The following is a 14628-nucleotide window of genomic DNA, read 5'->3' as shown; positions in this document are numbered from 1 at the left end:
AGGTCTCCTCTAACATTACCACAATGTATATTTATTAAGTGAAAAGCACGTGCCCTGCTACCAAACAGTTATTTAACATTCATTACAGCTTGTCCAAGCAAGCCTGCCATGCTCTGTAACCATATTCTTGCCCTCAGGGCAGAAATGCAAAGTGTAGCTTGAACCAACAAGACGCTGTTCTGTCCTGAATTTACCCACAAAAGAAATACTTGAAGGATTGTTAATATCTGCCTTTCCCACACCCCTCCTGAAAGTGTAAAATCCTCCTTAAGTAAAAAAGAAAGACGACTCGGAAGGAATATGGCAGATCTGAAATTTCTGGTTTTCCCAAAATTGTGGCAATCACACTCAAATCCCAACTCTGACTTGCTGCTCATGAGCACAGCACAGGGGAGCTTCTTCCCACCCAACACTCTTCTCCTCCTCAAAAGTGATGGGGTTTTGTAATGAAGCCTTCTCAGACACCCTCCTGGGCAATTTTCCCACCTTCCTACAGCAGTCCATCCTATCCCATCCAAACTATTTCTCAGTGGCATCAGAGGTGCTAAAATAATAAAAGGATTTTTTTCTAGGTGGGAAGGGTCAAACCTCTCGAGTCACGTGCCAGGGCTGCCTCTCCAGAGGAGTTTGGGAACTTTGGTTTCCAGAGAGTCAGAAGTGTCAGGCCATGGGGACACCCATGTTCCAACATGCTCCCTTCCCATCCCTCTCAAATCACGAGGCAAACCACAGACTTTAATTTAGGCTGAGGCAGCAATACAGGATTCAGCTTCACAAATGCCTTTACCCTCTTGGAGCTGCTCTCAGAAAGCTCCTTTGAAGGAGCACAACCTACAAGGGCACATAAACCAAAACATAAAAAAACCCATCGTGGGACAAAATTTAACATCACCTGATTTAACATTATTTGGTGGGGGGGTTCTACAGGTAAATTTTATCTCTAGTGAAAAAAAATATAAATTAGAAGACCTCCCCAGAATTAAAGACCCCCACAACTCTGGATAATCTAGTTTTAAGGCCTTCTCAAATTTAATTTCATTCCACTATAAGAAGAGAAACCTCATTGATAAAAGGTAATTTTCTAAACACAGTGTGTCAAGACCACTGTAAAGCAATTAACTGTGTAAAGCTTGGTGAAAATATATCCACAAAACCAGTTTAGGGCAAAGAAAAAGTCTTAAAAATATGTAAGAATTTCAATCCATTTTTTTTTTTTTGTTAAGGCAATGACTGAGTGAGATCTGAATGCCAGCAGGGTAAGAGTGTGTTTATTGAAGGGGAAAAAGGGAATGCTGCAGGATTCATCAGCCTGGCCAAGAGAGGTAAAATGAAGCAATGCTGTAAAATGACACCAGGGCCAATTGCAGCTGAAATGGGGTACCTTTTTTTTTCTAATGTGAGGAGACTACTAGCTGTTAAAAAAAATGAAAGAACACCAGTGGAATCTCTGTCTTGGTATTTTTAAATAAAGACAGGATGCATTTCTGAAAGACCCACTTGTGCAGGTTACTAATTCCAATACAGAGGTCAAAGCTCTGCCCACAAGTCTGATTTAGAAGTGCACAATTTACAAGGTATTAGAATGGGTGATCTTGTTGCCATGAAGATAAAAAGAGGCTCTCAGAACTACAGCAAACTCTGCACAAGGCAGCAGCAGAGACAGAAATGGGATTATGCCTTTTAATGGCCATCTCCTACCAGACTAAATCCTTGGTGTAACACGAAGCCACATCCTCACTCAGACCCAGAATGTTTCCTTTTGGTTTATGTTTGCTTGCCCACAGAGATGTGATTACTGGACACAAAGAGTTAAACTGATTATCTGATGTTCCACTTTCTTTAAAACCCAAAGAATAATATTAAGTAGATATTTAGTGAGCAGACTGCAGTCACTGCAAGCTGAAAAATCACTTTAGGAGCAATCCTCTCCAAAATGCTTTCAGACTCCAAAGGAGCAGCGAGCCCACTGTTAAACAGAGCTGCTGTGAAGAGCAAAAAGTAAAATAAAAGCAACATCACTGCAGAGAGGTGCATCTGATAACAGCTCAGGCAATGCCACAGCCACCCAGGAGCAGCTGCAGACCTCGGGAAGGGAATCATAGGGTTAAACTCAGACGTGATTAGTTCCACTGACTTACACGAGGCTCAGTGTGGCAAAACTCTTGAGAACATGTCGTGTGAGTGTGGTGGGACCACTGTCACTCATCCCGAGGGTGCACGGGGCAGAAGAGCTTCCTACAGGGAAAGGGATGATCATGGGGAGCTCTCCTGCAGGACTGAGCCCATGGAAATCTGAATTTAGTATTTTTTTTTAAAAAAGCAGTTCTTAAGGTGGAGAAGGTGATAAAAAAACCCAAACAACAGCGTGCACAATCCCCCCAACAAAATTTCAGTGTTCACGTTTGGGGATAAACCTTCTGCTTGCACCCCTCCCCTGGAGAAAAAAAATGAAGACAAAAACAAACCACGAAGGGAAGGAAGGAAAAACCTCACGATTTTTTAAGTTTGTTTTAGGCCTATTGCAGCAACGGTTTTACTCAGCTTTTATCTGCTTTTGTGGGGTTTTGTAAAAGCAAAGTGCTCTACAGACAAGCAGCAAAGGGTTTTATGGAGCAGAGTCCTTTGTTGCTGATGGAAATCAGAGACAGGTGTTGAGGGCAGCACGGACAGTAATTGCCATGCACGGGGAACCTGGGAAGCAGCAATACCAAAGTCCCTGAGCCTTTATTATTACAGAGATAGCTGTAAACTTCTGCCCCAGGCAGAGACCAGACCGGTCCGTGAGAAAATCAGCTCTGGTGATGACTGTGGTTCACACACATATTGTAATAAACACTTCCAGATTTCATGTCTCCCAGCATCCTATGACTGTTATTCATTATTTGCTAAGAGATGACAGAAAGCAAAGTCTAATCAACAAAAGAATAGAAAACTCCACAGCTCCCCCCCTCTCCAGAATCCTCAGCCTGCCTTTGCATAGCTCCCTCCAGGGTGCAAGTCAAGGCTGTTTTTCCTCTCTGCCTTTCCAAGAGAATAAATGAACAAGTTGAACAGCTTGTGATATTTGCATGACTGGAGAGAGATCATCAGAACAGTTTGAACAGCCAAAGCCTAAATGGCTCACAAGTAGTAAAAAGCAGTGACAAAGTGCTCTGAAGACCCTCACACCTTGCTGGAAGTTACTCCAAGTGTTGTGGAAGGAATCTGTAATGAAGAGCAAGCCCTGTCATTTCCACAGTGGGCTCTTTCTACTTATTCCCAGCTTAGAGATAATCCCACTTTTATTAGGTGCTGATCTATCACTTTAAGTATTGCTATTGCACTGAGAGGAAGAGACCAAATGCCAGAGAAGGAGGTTTTAGCTGAAATAATCTCCTGAAGGGCTTCAGTGAAGGCAAAAAGACAAGGAAAGTAATGCTGTGTTGATTAGAGCTGCATGTGGACACCACCACCAATATGTTAGATTATACAAGATTCTCTTGATGTGACTTAAAGGAATAAGATTTTAAGAAGTATATTTTCAGCACGCTCCAGGCACAGTTCCTGTCACTGCCATTTGCAGAATATTCCATATTCTGGAATATTCTCATCTCTGGCAAAATGTGCAGCTCATTTTGAACGGGTTAAAGAGTTATAACGTTTCACACCTGTACTGTCCAGCACATCTGGGCAGCAGATTATTGCACCTGGCAGGATTAGGCAATCTCCAGGTGATGTTGCCTCTTGTACAATTAGCTTATCTGTGTGCTGATAAACGCCTGAATTGCAGGGCTGAGGAGAAGGAGGAGCATTTCAAGGGTTGCTCATTGTTGCACAAGGGTCACAGGGCCGCTCACGTTCTGCACGGAGCCCGGCAACACCCAAACACTTCTGCACCCACATTTCACTTTGTTGGAACAAAGCACGGTTAAAAAAATTCTTTCAACACTCTGGAGAAGTGCCAGACTGAGGGTACCTCAAGAGCTCAGGTTGTTCATTAAAGGACATGGCCACTAATGGGCTACTTACCTTCCACAATGAGCACCGTTTAGTCTCGTTTTAAAGGGGACATCAAAAGGCATAAAGGAATCTGCATCTTCAGTGTTTGTCACCTCAGAGGCGCCTTCAGCGCAGCCACCAAATGGCCAACTGCGCTGGCTTTTTGCATGTGGTTAGATGCCTATTCACCATGAAATCATGACATACCTACGGGCCTCTGAAGCCACAAACTTGTATTGAACAGTCCCCGAGAAACTACCAGTCATCGGTGTGGGATGTGAGGAAACGAAACCCTCCATCACAGTCACGCTCTTCAAAGCCCAGTGGTTCACCCTGTGAGTAACATTCCTGCAGTGGTTTGGAGGTAACAAGAACTGCACTCATTGAAGTGGAAACCATAAATAAAATTGTGTTACTGCTGTACCATTATCATAATATGCAGAGATACGACAGTATGAAAGTACATGGAAATTAGATAATTCAGAGTTGTCGTTTCTGTTAAAATTAACTTGGCCTCCAAGTGACATTAATGAGACACAGCAGCACAGCCAGAGACGTCTGCTCAGTCCAAATCCACTCTGCCATTTATTGGCATATCAAGAAAATATTTGGGTTTAAAGTACAAGATAAAAAATTATTGACAAATAAAAAAGCAGGGGTTATTGCTCTCTCAACTTCCACCAACATACTGCCCCTTGCTACACCACGCTGGCGTGGCAGCATCTGCCAACTTATTCACAGCCTGGGAAAAACCAGATTGAAAATTCCCAAAGGAATGAAGAGCAGCTTCATCCCCATAAACTGCTGCACGACATGGATGTGGTTTCCTCAGTCACCTTCTGCAGGCCCTGAAAACTACTGGGGTGGATATAAATATACACAGATTTGAAACACTTGACTTGCTCTCTCCTCCTCCTCCTCCTCCAGCCTTTTGTGCCAGGAGATAACACTAGAAAACAAAACTGGAGAAAGGTTATGCTCTCAGCAAGCCTGTACACTGCATTCCCAAAGGATTGCCAACTTCAGATTAAGCAGCAGCCCGTGGTAGCTATAAAATAAACTATGCATAGCAGTTTTTGTGGACCAAGAGACATGTCTGTCTCCTGGTTATTCCAAAGTACCTCTGAGTAACCACACTTGCTGGGAAAAAAAAAAAATTAAAATTAAATTTAAGAAAAAGTCCCGCACTGGCTCCAACTCAACGTGAGGTGCAATTTTTAACAGACAGGAATAAGTTATTGAATCACTGGTAGAAAAGTTATGGTCTGGGTTTTGAAATAAGCCTTGTCTTCTAAAAATAATCCTTGGGTGGTTTAATTTATAGCAATACATTACATAGGCAGTTACACTGGCCCGACTTTTGGCCAGTTTTTGACAACACTCAACCCTTAAATGAGCCTAGAAAAATATTCTCCACAGCTCCAGGCAGCACAGAGACTGCAAAGCAAAATTAAGGCTGAAACAGAATATAATTTGTAAAATCAAGAGTGATCCTAAAACAAAAGGGCAACGAAGTCTTTTAGGCTTTCCCAGTTCCTCTCTCACAGTGGTGTGAACTCAGAGCTGCTCTGCACGTGCAGAAATGTCTCACAGGTTAAAAACATGTGACTTACTGGACTAATAACAAAAATCAAATCCCACTCAGGCTTCAAACCCAAGCACATCTCTGGCTGGGTTGATTTATACATTGTCACACTGAGTGTGACACCTTTGCTCTCCTAACAGAGAACCTTTCTGTTCCTTTCCTTGCCCTCCCAATAACCATCTTTCCCTGTTGTTTAAGGTTCTCAGCCGCAGGAGAAGGAAGAAAAATAACATTTAAACAAAAAAAAAAACCCACCACCCAACCCCTAAACAAATAAAGAAAGAAAAACACCCCCAGGAGAAGGGAAGTCACAAAGGCACAAAATTAACCCACAGTCCCTGGGCAGCTGCAGCTCAGGAACAGCCCCAGCCCAGGCCCTTCCCCAGGAGGGATGGAGGAATGTCACATCCATCCCCACTAACTATTCCTCCCCTGTGGAATTCCCTCTCCCTGCTTTTATGCACTTAAAGCAACTCTGATTAGCATTGGAGCTGACTGGAACAGCATTATCCCATTATTTCATTTATGCAGGCACATGTAGCACTGAACAAGGGCTATTCAGATTTTGTTCCAATGGTAAGAGATCATCAGCTTTTTTTTTAAAATGAAGTTACAATACTTTTTCTCCACAGAATGATTAATTAAATACCAGTTTCCACTTGAAGCTAATTCTATAGGATACAAGTTTTTACTTATTTATAGACACATATTAAAAAGTTAAATATATACACAGATATCTAACAAAATATAAAATGCACAAAGAATTGTCCTAAAACTTTTAATGGCCTCTCTCCAGTCCTAAACTTCCTGCTCTCCTCTTTCTATTGAAGTGCAAAGGCTGTCAAAATGTACCTGATCAATGGCTTCAAGCACAACCACATCTTTCAACCACTATCAGATAAACTGGAAACATATAAACTTTGAACACAAAGTCAAACTCAAAAGCCAAATTAATAACAGACCATTAATGCTCATTAGCTCTACCTCCCACCTTTCCTCTTTCTTCTGGAATAGCTGTCCTGCCAGTAGAGCAGAAACTCTGAAATGCCATCCTAAAAATAGAAAGCAAGAAAAGAGGGGAAAAAAAAAAGGGGGGGAGAGGGGGAGCAGGAACTGAGAGAATAAGCAGAGTGAGAAACTCTGTAATATAAAACTGTCTCCAGCTTCAAAGACACCAGCCAATCATAATCCAATAAATGCCTTTTTTTTTTCTAAAATCAGAACACTCAAATGTCTATTTTTATTCCTGTTTAGAAGCAGCTCTCTCAGCAGGGCTTTCGAACCAGCAGAGCCTGGCATGCAAAGCAGTGACTGACAGAACTCCATTTCAGGCCATCACTTCCAAGGCCTAAACTTGTTCCCTGGGTTCCTTTGTGCCTGGCACCACGAATTCCAGCCCAGACCCCCCAGGAAACACATGGAGAAGCAAAGGGAGGGAAGAGAGGGGGTGCTGACATGGAACTATTTAAGGGTGCTCCCTTAAACTCTACACACAATTCCATCTAAATGGCCACACAGCTCTTCCAACACCCTCAGACATATATTTTCTGTGTGCAACCATCAGGAACTTGCAATATGGGTAGGTTTGAATTTAAGATGGTTCTTCTGTCACTCAGACATCCCTGGGACCCTGAGGGTACTGAAAAACCAAGGGAATAAGGAGCTGTGCTCATACCAAGTCTGGAAAATCTGGAAGGACAATGAAATATCGCCTGAGCATCCAAGGAGGTGCATCCTCAGCACTTCCTTTGTGTGGAGGTTGCCCAGAGAAGCTGGGAATGCCCCTCCAAGTGTTCCAAGTCAGGCTGGAAGGTGCTTTGAATAACCTGACCCAGTAAAAGATGTCCCTGGGCATGGCAGGGAGCTGCACTAGGTGAGTTTGGAAAGTCCCTCCCAATCCAAACCATTCTGAGTCTTTGATTCTAAAATGATAGAGCCTCTTCCTCTGTTTAACTGAAAATTAGTTTTATTAATAGAATTATCCACATGTTATGAATTATTGGAATAACTCAGAAAAAAACCAGCTTTTGAACCAGCTTTGGTTTTCCATCCAGAGCCTGGGAATCTTCCCATGGCCCTCTCAAGAGGAATGGCACTTCAAGTCTGGGATATGGGACACTGTCTGCCACCTAAATGTTGCTTTGCCTCTGCCCCCAACAACCTCAGGTAGGTCAACCCAGTTCTCAAGACTTCACTCTCCCCATCAGCAAAAGGGGGTAAAAATCCTTCTGATATAAAACACTTCAAGGTCAGACCTATGGTGTAAAATGAGAGGTCACAAACAGGGGGTGGGAAGACCACAATGAAAAGATCTTCAAAAGGACTCAATGAATATCATACAGCAAAGATTTATGATTTTTTTTAAATGGGAGCAGCTGACAGCATTGGAACTTAATTGTTATCCTTTAAAGAAAGTAACCATTAAAAACACACAAGGGCTGATGCAGAGGCTGTTTTGCTTTTAGCTTATCTAAGTAATGATCATCACAAAGGTTACTTCTCCATCCTTAATTTTCGTGAGGAGATACATCAAATACACTGTTTCCCACAGCAAGGCTTCAAGTTCAACCTGCTCCAACAGCTTTGAAAAGAGCATTTATTTCAAACTTGTAAATGATTTAAAAGAGAACCCTTAATTAATAATGCTGTTTCCAGCCAGATGGCCAGCTATTAGTTTTCAGTCATCTCTTTCAGAACAATTCCCCACAAGTCTTCAGATGCAAAGGAGTTTTTAAAGCAACACAAAACAAAAAGACACAGCTACAGGTAGAGAAATTTCCTTTTTTTCCAACTGCTGTTGCCGTGGTTGTAAAATTCCAACAGCGACAGCACAACTGCTTGACAGCCACATATTTGTTTCATTTAGCATTTTGTATTTGGATGGCATTAAATTCCCATATGGTTATATAATGTTACTGAACTAAGAACATGAGGCTGCATGTACAGAGCTTCCCCTGGACCTGTGCTAACAGACTCCAGACTCGAGCTGGGCAGCAGAACTCTGGGGTGTGATGTGCACCAACCAGTCAAAATATTCCGTGTGTAAGGGAGGCACCAGCACAGAGATGAACAGATAAAAACCATGCAAACCCGGGGAAGGTTTACCACTAAACATCTGTGGAATTCCAATATCCCCCCCCTGACGTAGCACCCGCATATTTGCAAAGAAAGTCTCCAGCAGGAATTAAAACTGCTTTCTTAGGATGGAAGGGAGGCTGAACAGCAACAGAGAGCTTTTGAAAGCAGCAAGGTAATGCACCAGGTTTTTAAAAATATCAAGATTTCACAACTATAATTAAATTCTCTGACAGGCCAGTTGGATTTGGGAGGTAGTTAAGAGCAAGGTACAAGCAGTAATACAATATTTTGCTCGATGCTACACAGTGTTGTGGAACAAAACCTGATGTTTCCAGTCTTCCCTAAACCACAGTGTACATCCATTATGCAGCAATCCACAACTGAAAACAGATCTTTATTCAGTTATGACTGGGGGAAAACAAACAGGCAGCTGCAACTCTATAGGTGAACTTTCAGCCTATAGTTCTACCAAACAAGCAAAGCCAGGCTTGGGGAAAAAGCTTCAATGATCAGCTGTCTACCTACACACAAGTTATTTATGGCATCTAATTCAGAGCAAAGCTCAGCACGGTTTGCAGACTGCCAGGAGACTCTTGCTGGCGACAGAAATCAGCTATAAAGTTGTGTTAGCTTTGATAAGCAGACAGTGATTATCTGCTTTTTAAAATTTGGCATTTAGTTGTTCTGTAAAGCTTGCTGCAGCCACAGTGGTTTTAAAATCTGGTTTGAGCTTTCTACCATTCTAAGTCGTCCCTCTGCAAGAACTGGCCACTAAAAAAAAAATTAAAAAAAAAGAGAATTTTTAACAGAACACATAAGAAACATTAACATTAAACAGGCCAACAGGGCAGTTTTGACTTATGGTGAAGCTTACATTGAGTAAATCAGGTAAATTCAGGCCCAAGAAACAGATATGGAAGAAGATTAACCAAATTATATGTGATTGTCACCATTCTAAGCTCATGAAACTCCTGCAGGGGGTCTCCAGAGCCCACTGGAGTTTGGCTTGAAGGTTCCAAGCCAACATCAATAGCTATGCTAGACCTTTCCTGCTGTTGGGAAAGCAAGGACAGCTGTTATTAGCAGACCTTGTGCTCTTCTGAGTTCTAGGCCTGTAATTTTGGGTGGGCTTTATGCAGGAAACCTTCCTCCTTCCTGTGCTTGTGTAGCTGGGAATGGGGCTCAGGGAAAAGCACTTTATAACAAGGGCTTCACCACTGGTTAAAACGCTAAAAATAAAATAATAATAAAAAAATAATAAAAATAATAAAATAAAAACAACACCAACACAGTGAGAAAAGCCAGATATCACCTTCTGCACAGGATCAGGGGCCACTGCCAGTGGTACCTCAGCTCCAAATGTGGAGGGTCTCTGCCAAGCTCCATCAGTGCCCATCAGAAAACCCTCAGTGAAACAGGAGCAAGAGCTCCTCTGAAAATGAAATGTTTTCCAGAGAAGTATTGTTTTCATCAAACTTCCAACTCAATCCTGCCTGGCTTCCTGCCACATTTCCAGCCCAGGGGCTGACGAGTCCCAGCCTTGGTGGGACTGGAGCCCCCAGGTCTCACAGGCTCTGCTGGGAAGGCTTCAAATCCCGCAGAGAACAACCCACAGAAACCCCAAAAGCCCTGCCTTGAAAACAGAGGAGTGGATAATGTTCAACCTACAAACACCTCACTCCTCGTTTTTCAGTTCACTGCCCTCCTGTGCTGGCCTGACTCTGCTTTCCCTTGCATGGAAATCAGGGGTAAATCTACTGAAATCCATGTAACCACGCACATGCAAAAAGAGTGGGAAAAGATTCCAGACTCCAGCTGCTTATTAGCCTTTCTTTTAGACAAAGAGTGCTTTTTAAATACTGATATAATTTTTCAGATACTGTTACACGTGTGCTACAAACCATCTGAGTCAAGGGGAACAACAATTTGTCCAACAAACAATAAAAAGGACCTTTCTGTGAAGTTCCATATTTATGGAAACCACAGACTTTGTATCCCTATGAAAATAACCACATCTGGTCTTTCTGAGAATAACAAAACTAAAGGTGCTTGTAGTTGGGTCTTTGTCTTCCCACCCAGCAACACTGAAAATCCAGTTATGGAGGGAAAGGAAAATTGGGGAAAAGGGGATTTTTTAGCTGTTAAATAGATAAAGCAACAACAGCTTCACATTCAACACAGAAACAGAGGCATTCTCAGTGCCACACTTCTTCCTCTAAGCCCAATATTTTTGTGAACTTTAACTGTTCTACATTTGTAAGTGAATTTCTCTTTTTGTAGTCAAGCAACAAGAGCAGGAAGGACAAAGTTTCTCCTCTGTTTTTGTGAAAAAAGAGAGTCAGTACCAGCATCCATCACTCAACCAGTGCTGGCTGCAGCTTCACCACAAAGGAGGAAAGTTCTGTTCTGACTTCCTTTTCAGAAGAGGTTGGGTTACGGTTAATGAACGTCACCAGCTCAAAGATAAACTCTGGCCTTTCCTATGACACCATTTGTAAGGAAAAGTTTGCTGAAATTTTCAACCACAAATGATAAAGTTTGCTAAAGATGGTTTAACCCACTACCTTGACTCTGAGACTCCTTCCTGAGGATCCTGCAGCCTGGAGGAAGCAAGAGTCCCAGGGAGAGGGATCAATCTCTTCACACCTCAGCTCCTGACACCTCATCCCCTGCAATCTTCTCTCCAGGATTCACACCCTCACTTTTCCTAAACTGGTGCATATTCCTCTGGAGATGGAGAAGCAGCTGCTCCCATCCATGGCTCAGAGCCCACCTGTGCCGAGGGTGCAGGTGCTCCAGGACAAGGTGGGCACACCCAGCACAGCTGCACCACCTGAAACCTGCAGCTTCTTTGCCCTCCTGACCTCAGTGCTGAGCAGCAAGCGAGCTGCAAAGGTGTTTCTTGTGACACATAACATTTATCAAGATCACCTATTCACCTTTCCTAGACTTACACGGGTTATTTTTCTAACAGGTAGGTCTTCCTGGATTTTTAAGCATGTTCTTACATGAGGTTCACCAACAACTCCTCCCAATACATCAAAAATCTCCCTGCACCACACACAGCCATGTAGGACAGAGAAACCCACCTTGCTGCTGCATGAACAAATCTGGATTAGGTTTAAGAGGCTCCTTAGCTGACAATGAAGTTTTCCTACTGGAGCTCAGATGACTCCTGGGTGATCCCCTACAATGCAGGGTGTTATTATTTTATTATTTCTTACCTGGCTGGGCTCTTCTGAAGGTAAGGGTTACCCCTGGGTTTGTTTGTTGGGGTTTTTTTAATAACCATTCACAGAGTAGTTTATTTCTGCTCACATTTGGGATCTCTGCTTCTGAAGGAACACAGAAAGAGCTGTGGCTTTGTGTTCTGTTTGTGCAGAGCCACAACACCAGGAGCAACCAAACTTCCCCGCTCACCCAAACGATGGCAAAGAGAGATGTGTGAACAAACAAGGATCAGGTCTAAAAGGCTTCAAAACGCCTTTAAAACCAGTATTAACTGCAACAATCCACACATTATTGTCTCCTGGGTTGCACTATCACTGACAGGAGCCCAATTATTACCAATTTCCTCGTCTTTGGTCCAAATGGAATTAGCAAACATTTGCTGAACTTGGTGGAGTCCACCTGCTGGAACTGCAGTGCCTGGGTAAGAATCTCTGCCCTGGCTTTATTCTCCTCTCTCCCATCTCTCCCTCCACTGCCAATCAAGCAGCTCAGGACTGGAAAAGGCTTTTTACACAACACATCAAGGCAGGCAAGGACAAAAGTTAATTAGGACTATTCATAAGCCTTTACTGGAAGAGAGTGCTGCATCCCATCCCTGAAAATTTAATTGCACTCAATAGAGAAAAGCTAAAAAATAGTAATAATAAAAAACAAAACCCCAAACAACAGAAAAAGATAATTTGGGAATAAAATCTGATTTCAATTTAACTCAAGCACTGCTTGGCCCTATTTATTTCATCAAGTAGTTCATGCAGGATAATGGCATTACCGTGCATCTAACAGCATTAGAAGCTCCTAATAAATTAACAAGTGAAAATTAATGGCTGCTCAGTCCATTAAATCTTGTTAATTTTATTTTTGTTGTAATAATATAGCAATCACAAGTTTACATTATTAAACCAATATTTATTAGAAGAACTCGTTTTAATTGGATCCCTGATGTGATAATCCAGTGCAGTGTGTATTTCTTTATTTCATCAATTTTTTGCATTTATTTCTCATTATATTTAAATGACTGCAATATTCAGGGTCTTCTCCTAATACTATAAGAGTTAAGCAACCATTTTAAATATTTTATTCACACAGATCCAGCACTTACTATACAATATAACGAGACTATCATGAGCCCTTTCAGAAGCTATTTTGACTATTTTAGTCTCTTGAGAAAGGGGAGAAGGAAAAAAGGCAGGGATATGAATATTTGAAAGCATCTCAACAAGTGCAAAAGACATCTTTTCCCCTTAGCCCACAATGTTCTGTATAAACGCTGCTGTGCTGTTTTTCATGTCAAGAGAGGAGTTCTACCACTGGTTTTAATGCAAAATGTGAGCTGGCCTGCACATCTCAGGTAAAAAGATAAATATATACTTATCAAAAGATATATTCAAAAAACAATGCACTCAAAAAAAATTGTATTCAAAACCAACACAAGTGGGTTTGAATTGTACTGAATTTTGAACTGTATTTCTCTGCTGACAGAGAAATTACAAATTTGAGGAGATGCCTCAATGAAGGGGCTGGGTCTGACGTGCTGTTCCAGCAGGAACTACTTTGAGGGAAGGAACTGTGATTTTTCCCTCACTTCCCTCCTCTCCCAGTTCCTCCATCTCTGCTGAAATAACTGAATGTGCAGTTAGTTGCTCCCTGACTGGTTATACCAACATTTATTGCTTGAGCTTCACAGCAGCACTTTGGTTTTGGAAATGGCGTCGTGCGGCCTACGAGGGAACCCCACACCTGTTATCCAGGCCGGCATCTGAGGCACTGACTCTGGGGCTCATAATCAGAAAAGTTCTTAGGGAAGTTCCATCATTTCCAACACAGGGGTGGGGAGAAGGAGTTGGAGGGGCTGTGAGGAGCAGAAACCTGCGCCCAGAGAGGAGGGTTCCATGGCAGGGAGGACGAGGTGGACAAGAGCGGCCAAGTCACCTGAGCCGAGGCCTCTGGGCACTGAGGTGGACAAGAGCAGCCAAAAAGTCACCTGAGCCAAGGCTTTTGGGCACTGAGGTGGACAAGAGCAGCCAAAAAGTCACCTGAGCCGAGGCCTTTGGGCACTTACCGTGTTTTCACCTTCAGCCCTGAGCTGCCAAGTCCAACTAAGGCCACAAAAGTTGGTTACAAACGGGTCTGTGGAACGGAGCACCCTGAGCTATCCCTGCCACAGCTCAAGCAGCTCCTGTGGGGACTGAGGCAGCACAAAGGTTAGGCCAGGGCTGTAAAACCTGCCCATAAAGCCTGGGCAGTACAGAGGTCAGTGGACACGGGTTTGCAGCAGTCAAATTACCAGTAAAACAGGGAGCAAACCAGTACAGTGATAGCCAGAGTGTGTGTGTACACAGGGGCTGCACTGTGACCATCTCCAGTGCTCCACTGCCACACCAGTGCAGACACTCCTAAACAAGCCCATGCAATATTAAAGCTCCTCCCATACAGGGACAGGCCTAATTGAAAACAAGGTGGTTTAAAATGGACATTAAAAAATGTATATATATATATATATTTACACATGGACACACGGAACTGTGGCTGGCCCTTTGCTTATTAACAAAACCAGATGGGCACCAGTCTCAAAAGAAGAGCACAGAAACACAGGATATTCCAAGCTGGAAGGGACCCACAAGGATCATCAAATCCAATAACCCCCAAAAAATCACACCATGGTGTGAAATCACAACATACTTGAGGGTCTTGGACACACCCACTGACACTTAATAGAATTTTCATATTTCCTGTTATCAATGCAAAGCAAAGAATAT

The 14628-nt window shown here is 42.8% G+C and overlaps 1 protein-coding gene across 4 annotated transcripts in view; it reads right to left on the bottom strand.

The window, feature by feature from the left end:
* SMAD3 (SMAD family member 3) overlaps positions 1–14628 on the bottom strand; it is a 69308-nt gene that overhangs the window by 50329 nt on the left and 4351 nt on the right. The window contains exons 1-2 of one of the 4 annotated variants that reach the window (XM_064669299.1): positions 13932–14034; positions 11731–11828 (exon numbers count right to left, since the gene is read on the bottom strand). The exons of 2 other annotated variants lie outside the window; for them this stretch is intronic. The gene's annotated coding sequence lies outside the window, so the exon portion shown is untranslated. Of the gene's footprint in view, positions 1–11730; positions 11829–13931; positions 14057–14628 lie in introns of those variants that run through there. One more of the 4 variants, XM_064669298.1, reaches the window with a different exon arrangement.

The sequence above is a fragment of the Pseudopipra pipra genome, chromosome 12 (genome assembly GCF_036250125.1).
Source record: "Pseudopipra pipra isolate bDixPip1 chromosome 12, bDixPip1.hap1, whole genome shotgun sequence".
Classification (NCBI taxonomy): Eukaryota; Metazoa; Chordata; class Aves; order Passeriformes; family Pipridae; genus Pseudopipra; species Pseudopipra pipra.
The sequence above is the reverse complement of the archived record's forward strand: the minus strand, read 5'-3'. Positions and strand labels throughout refer to the sequence as shown.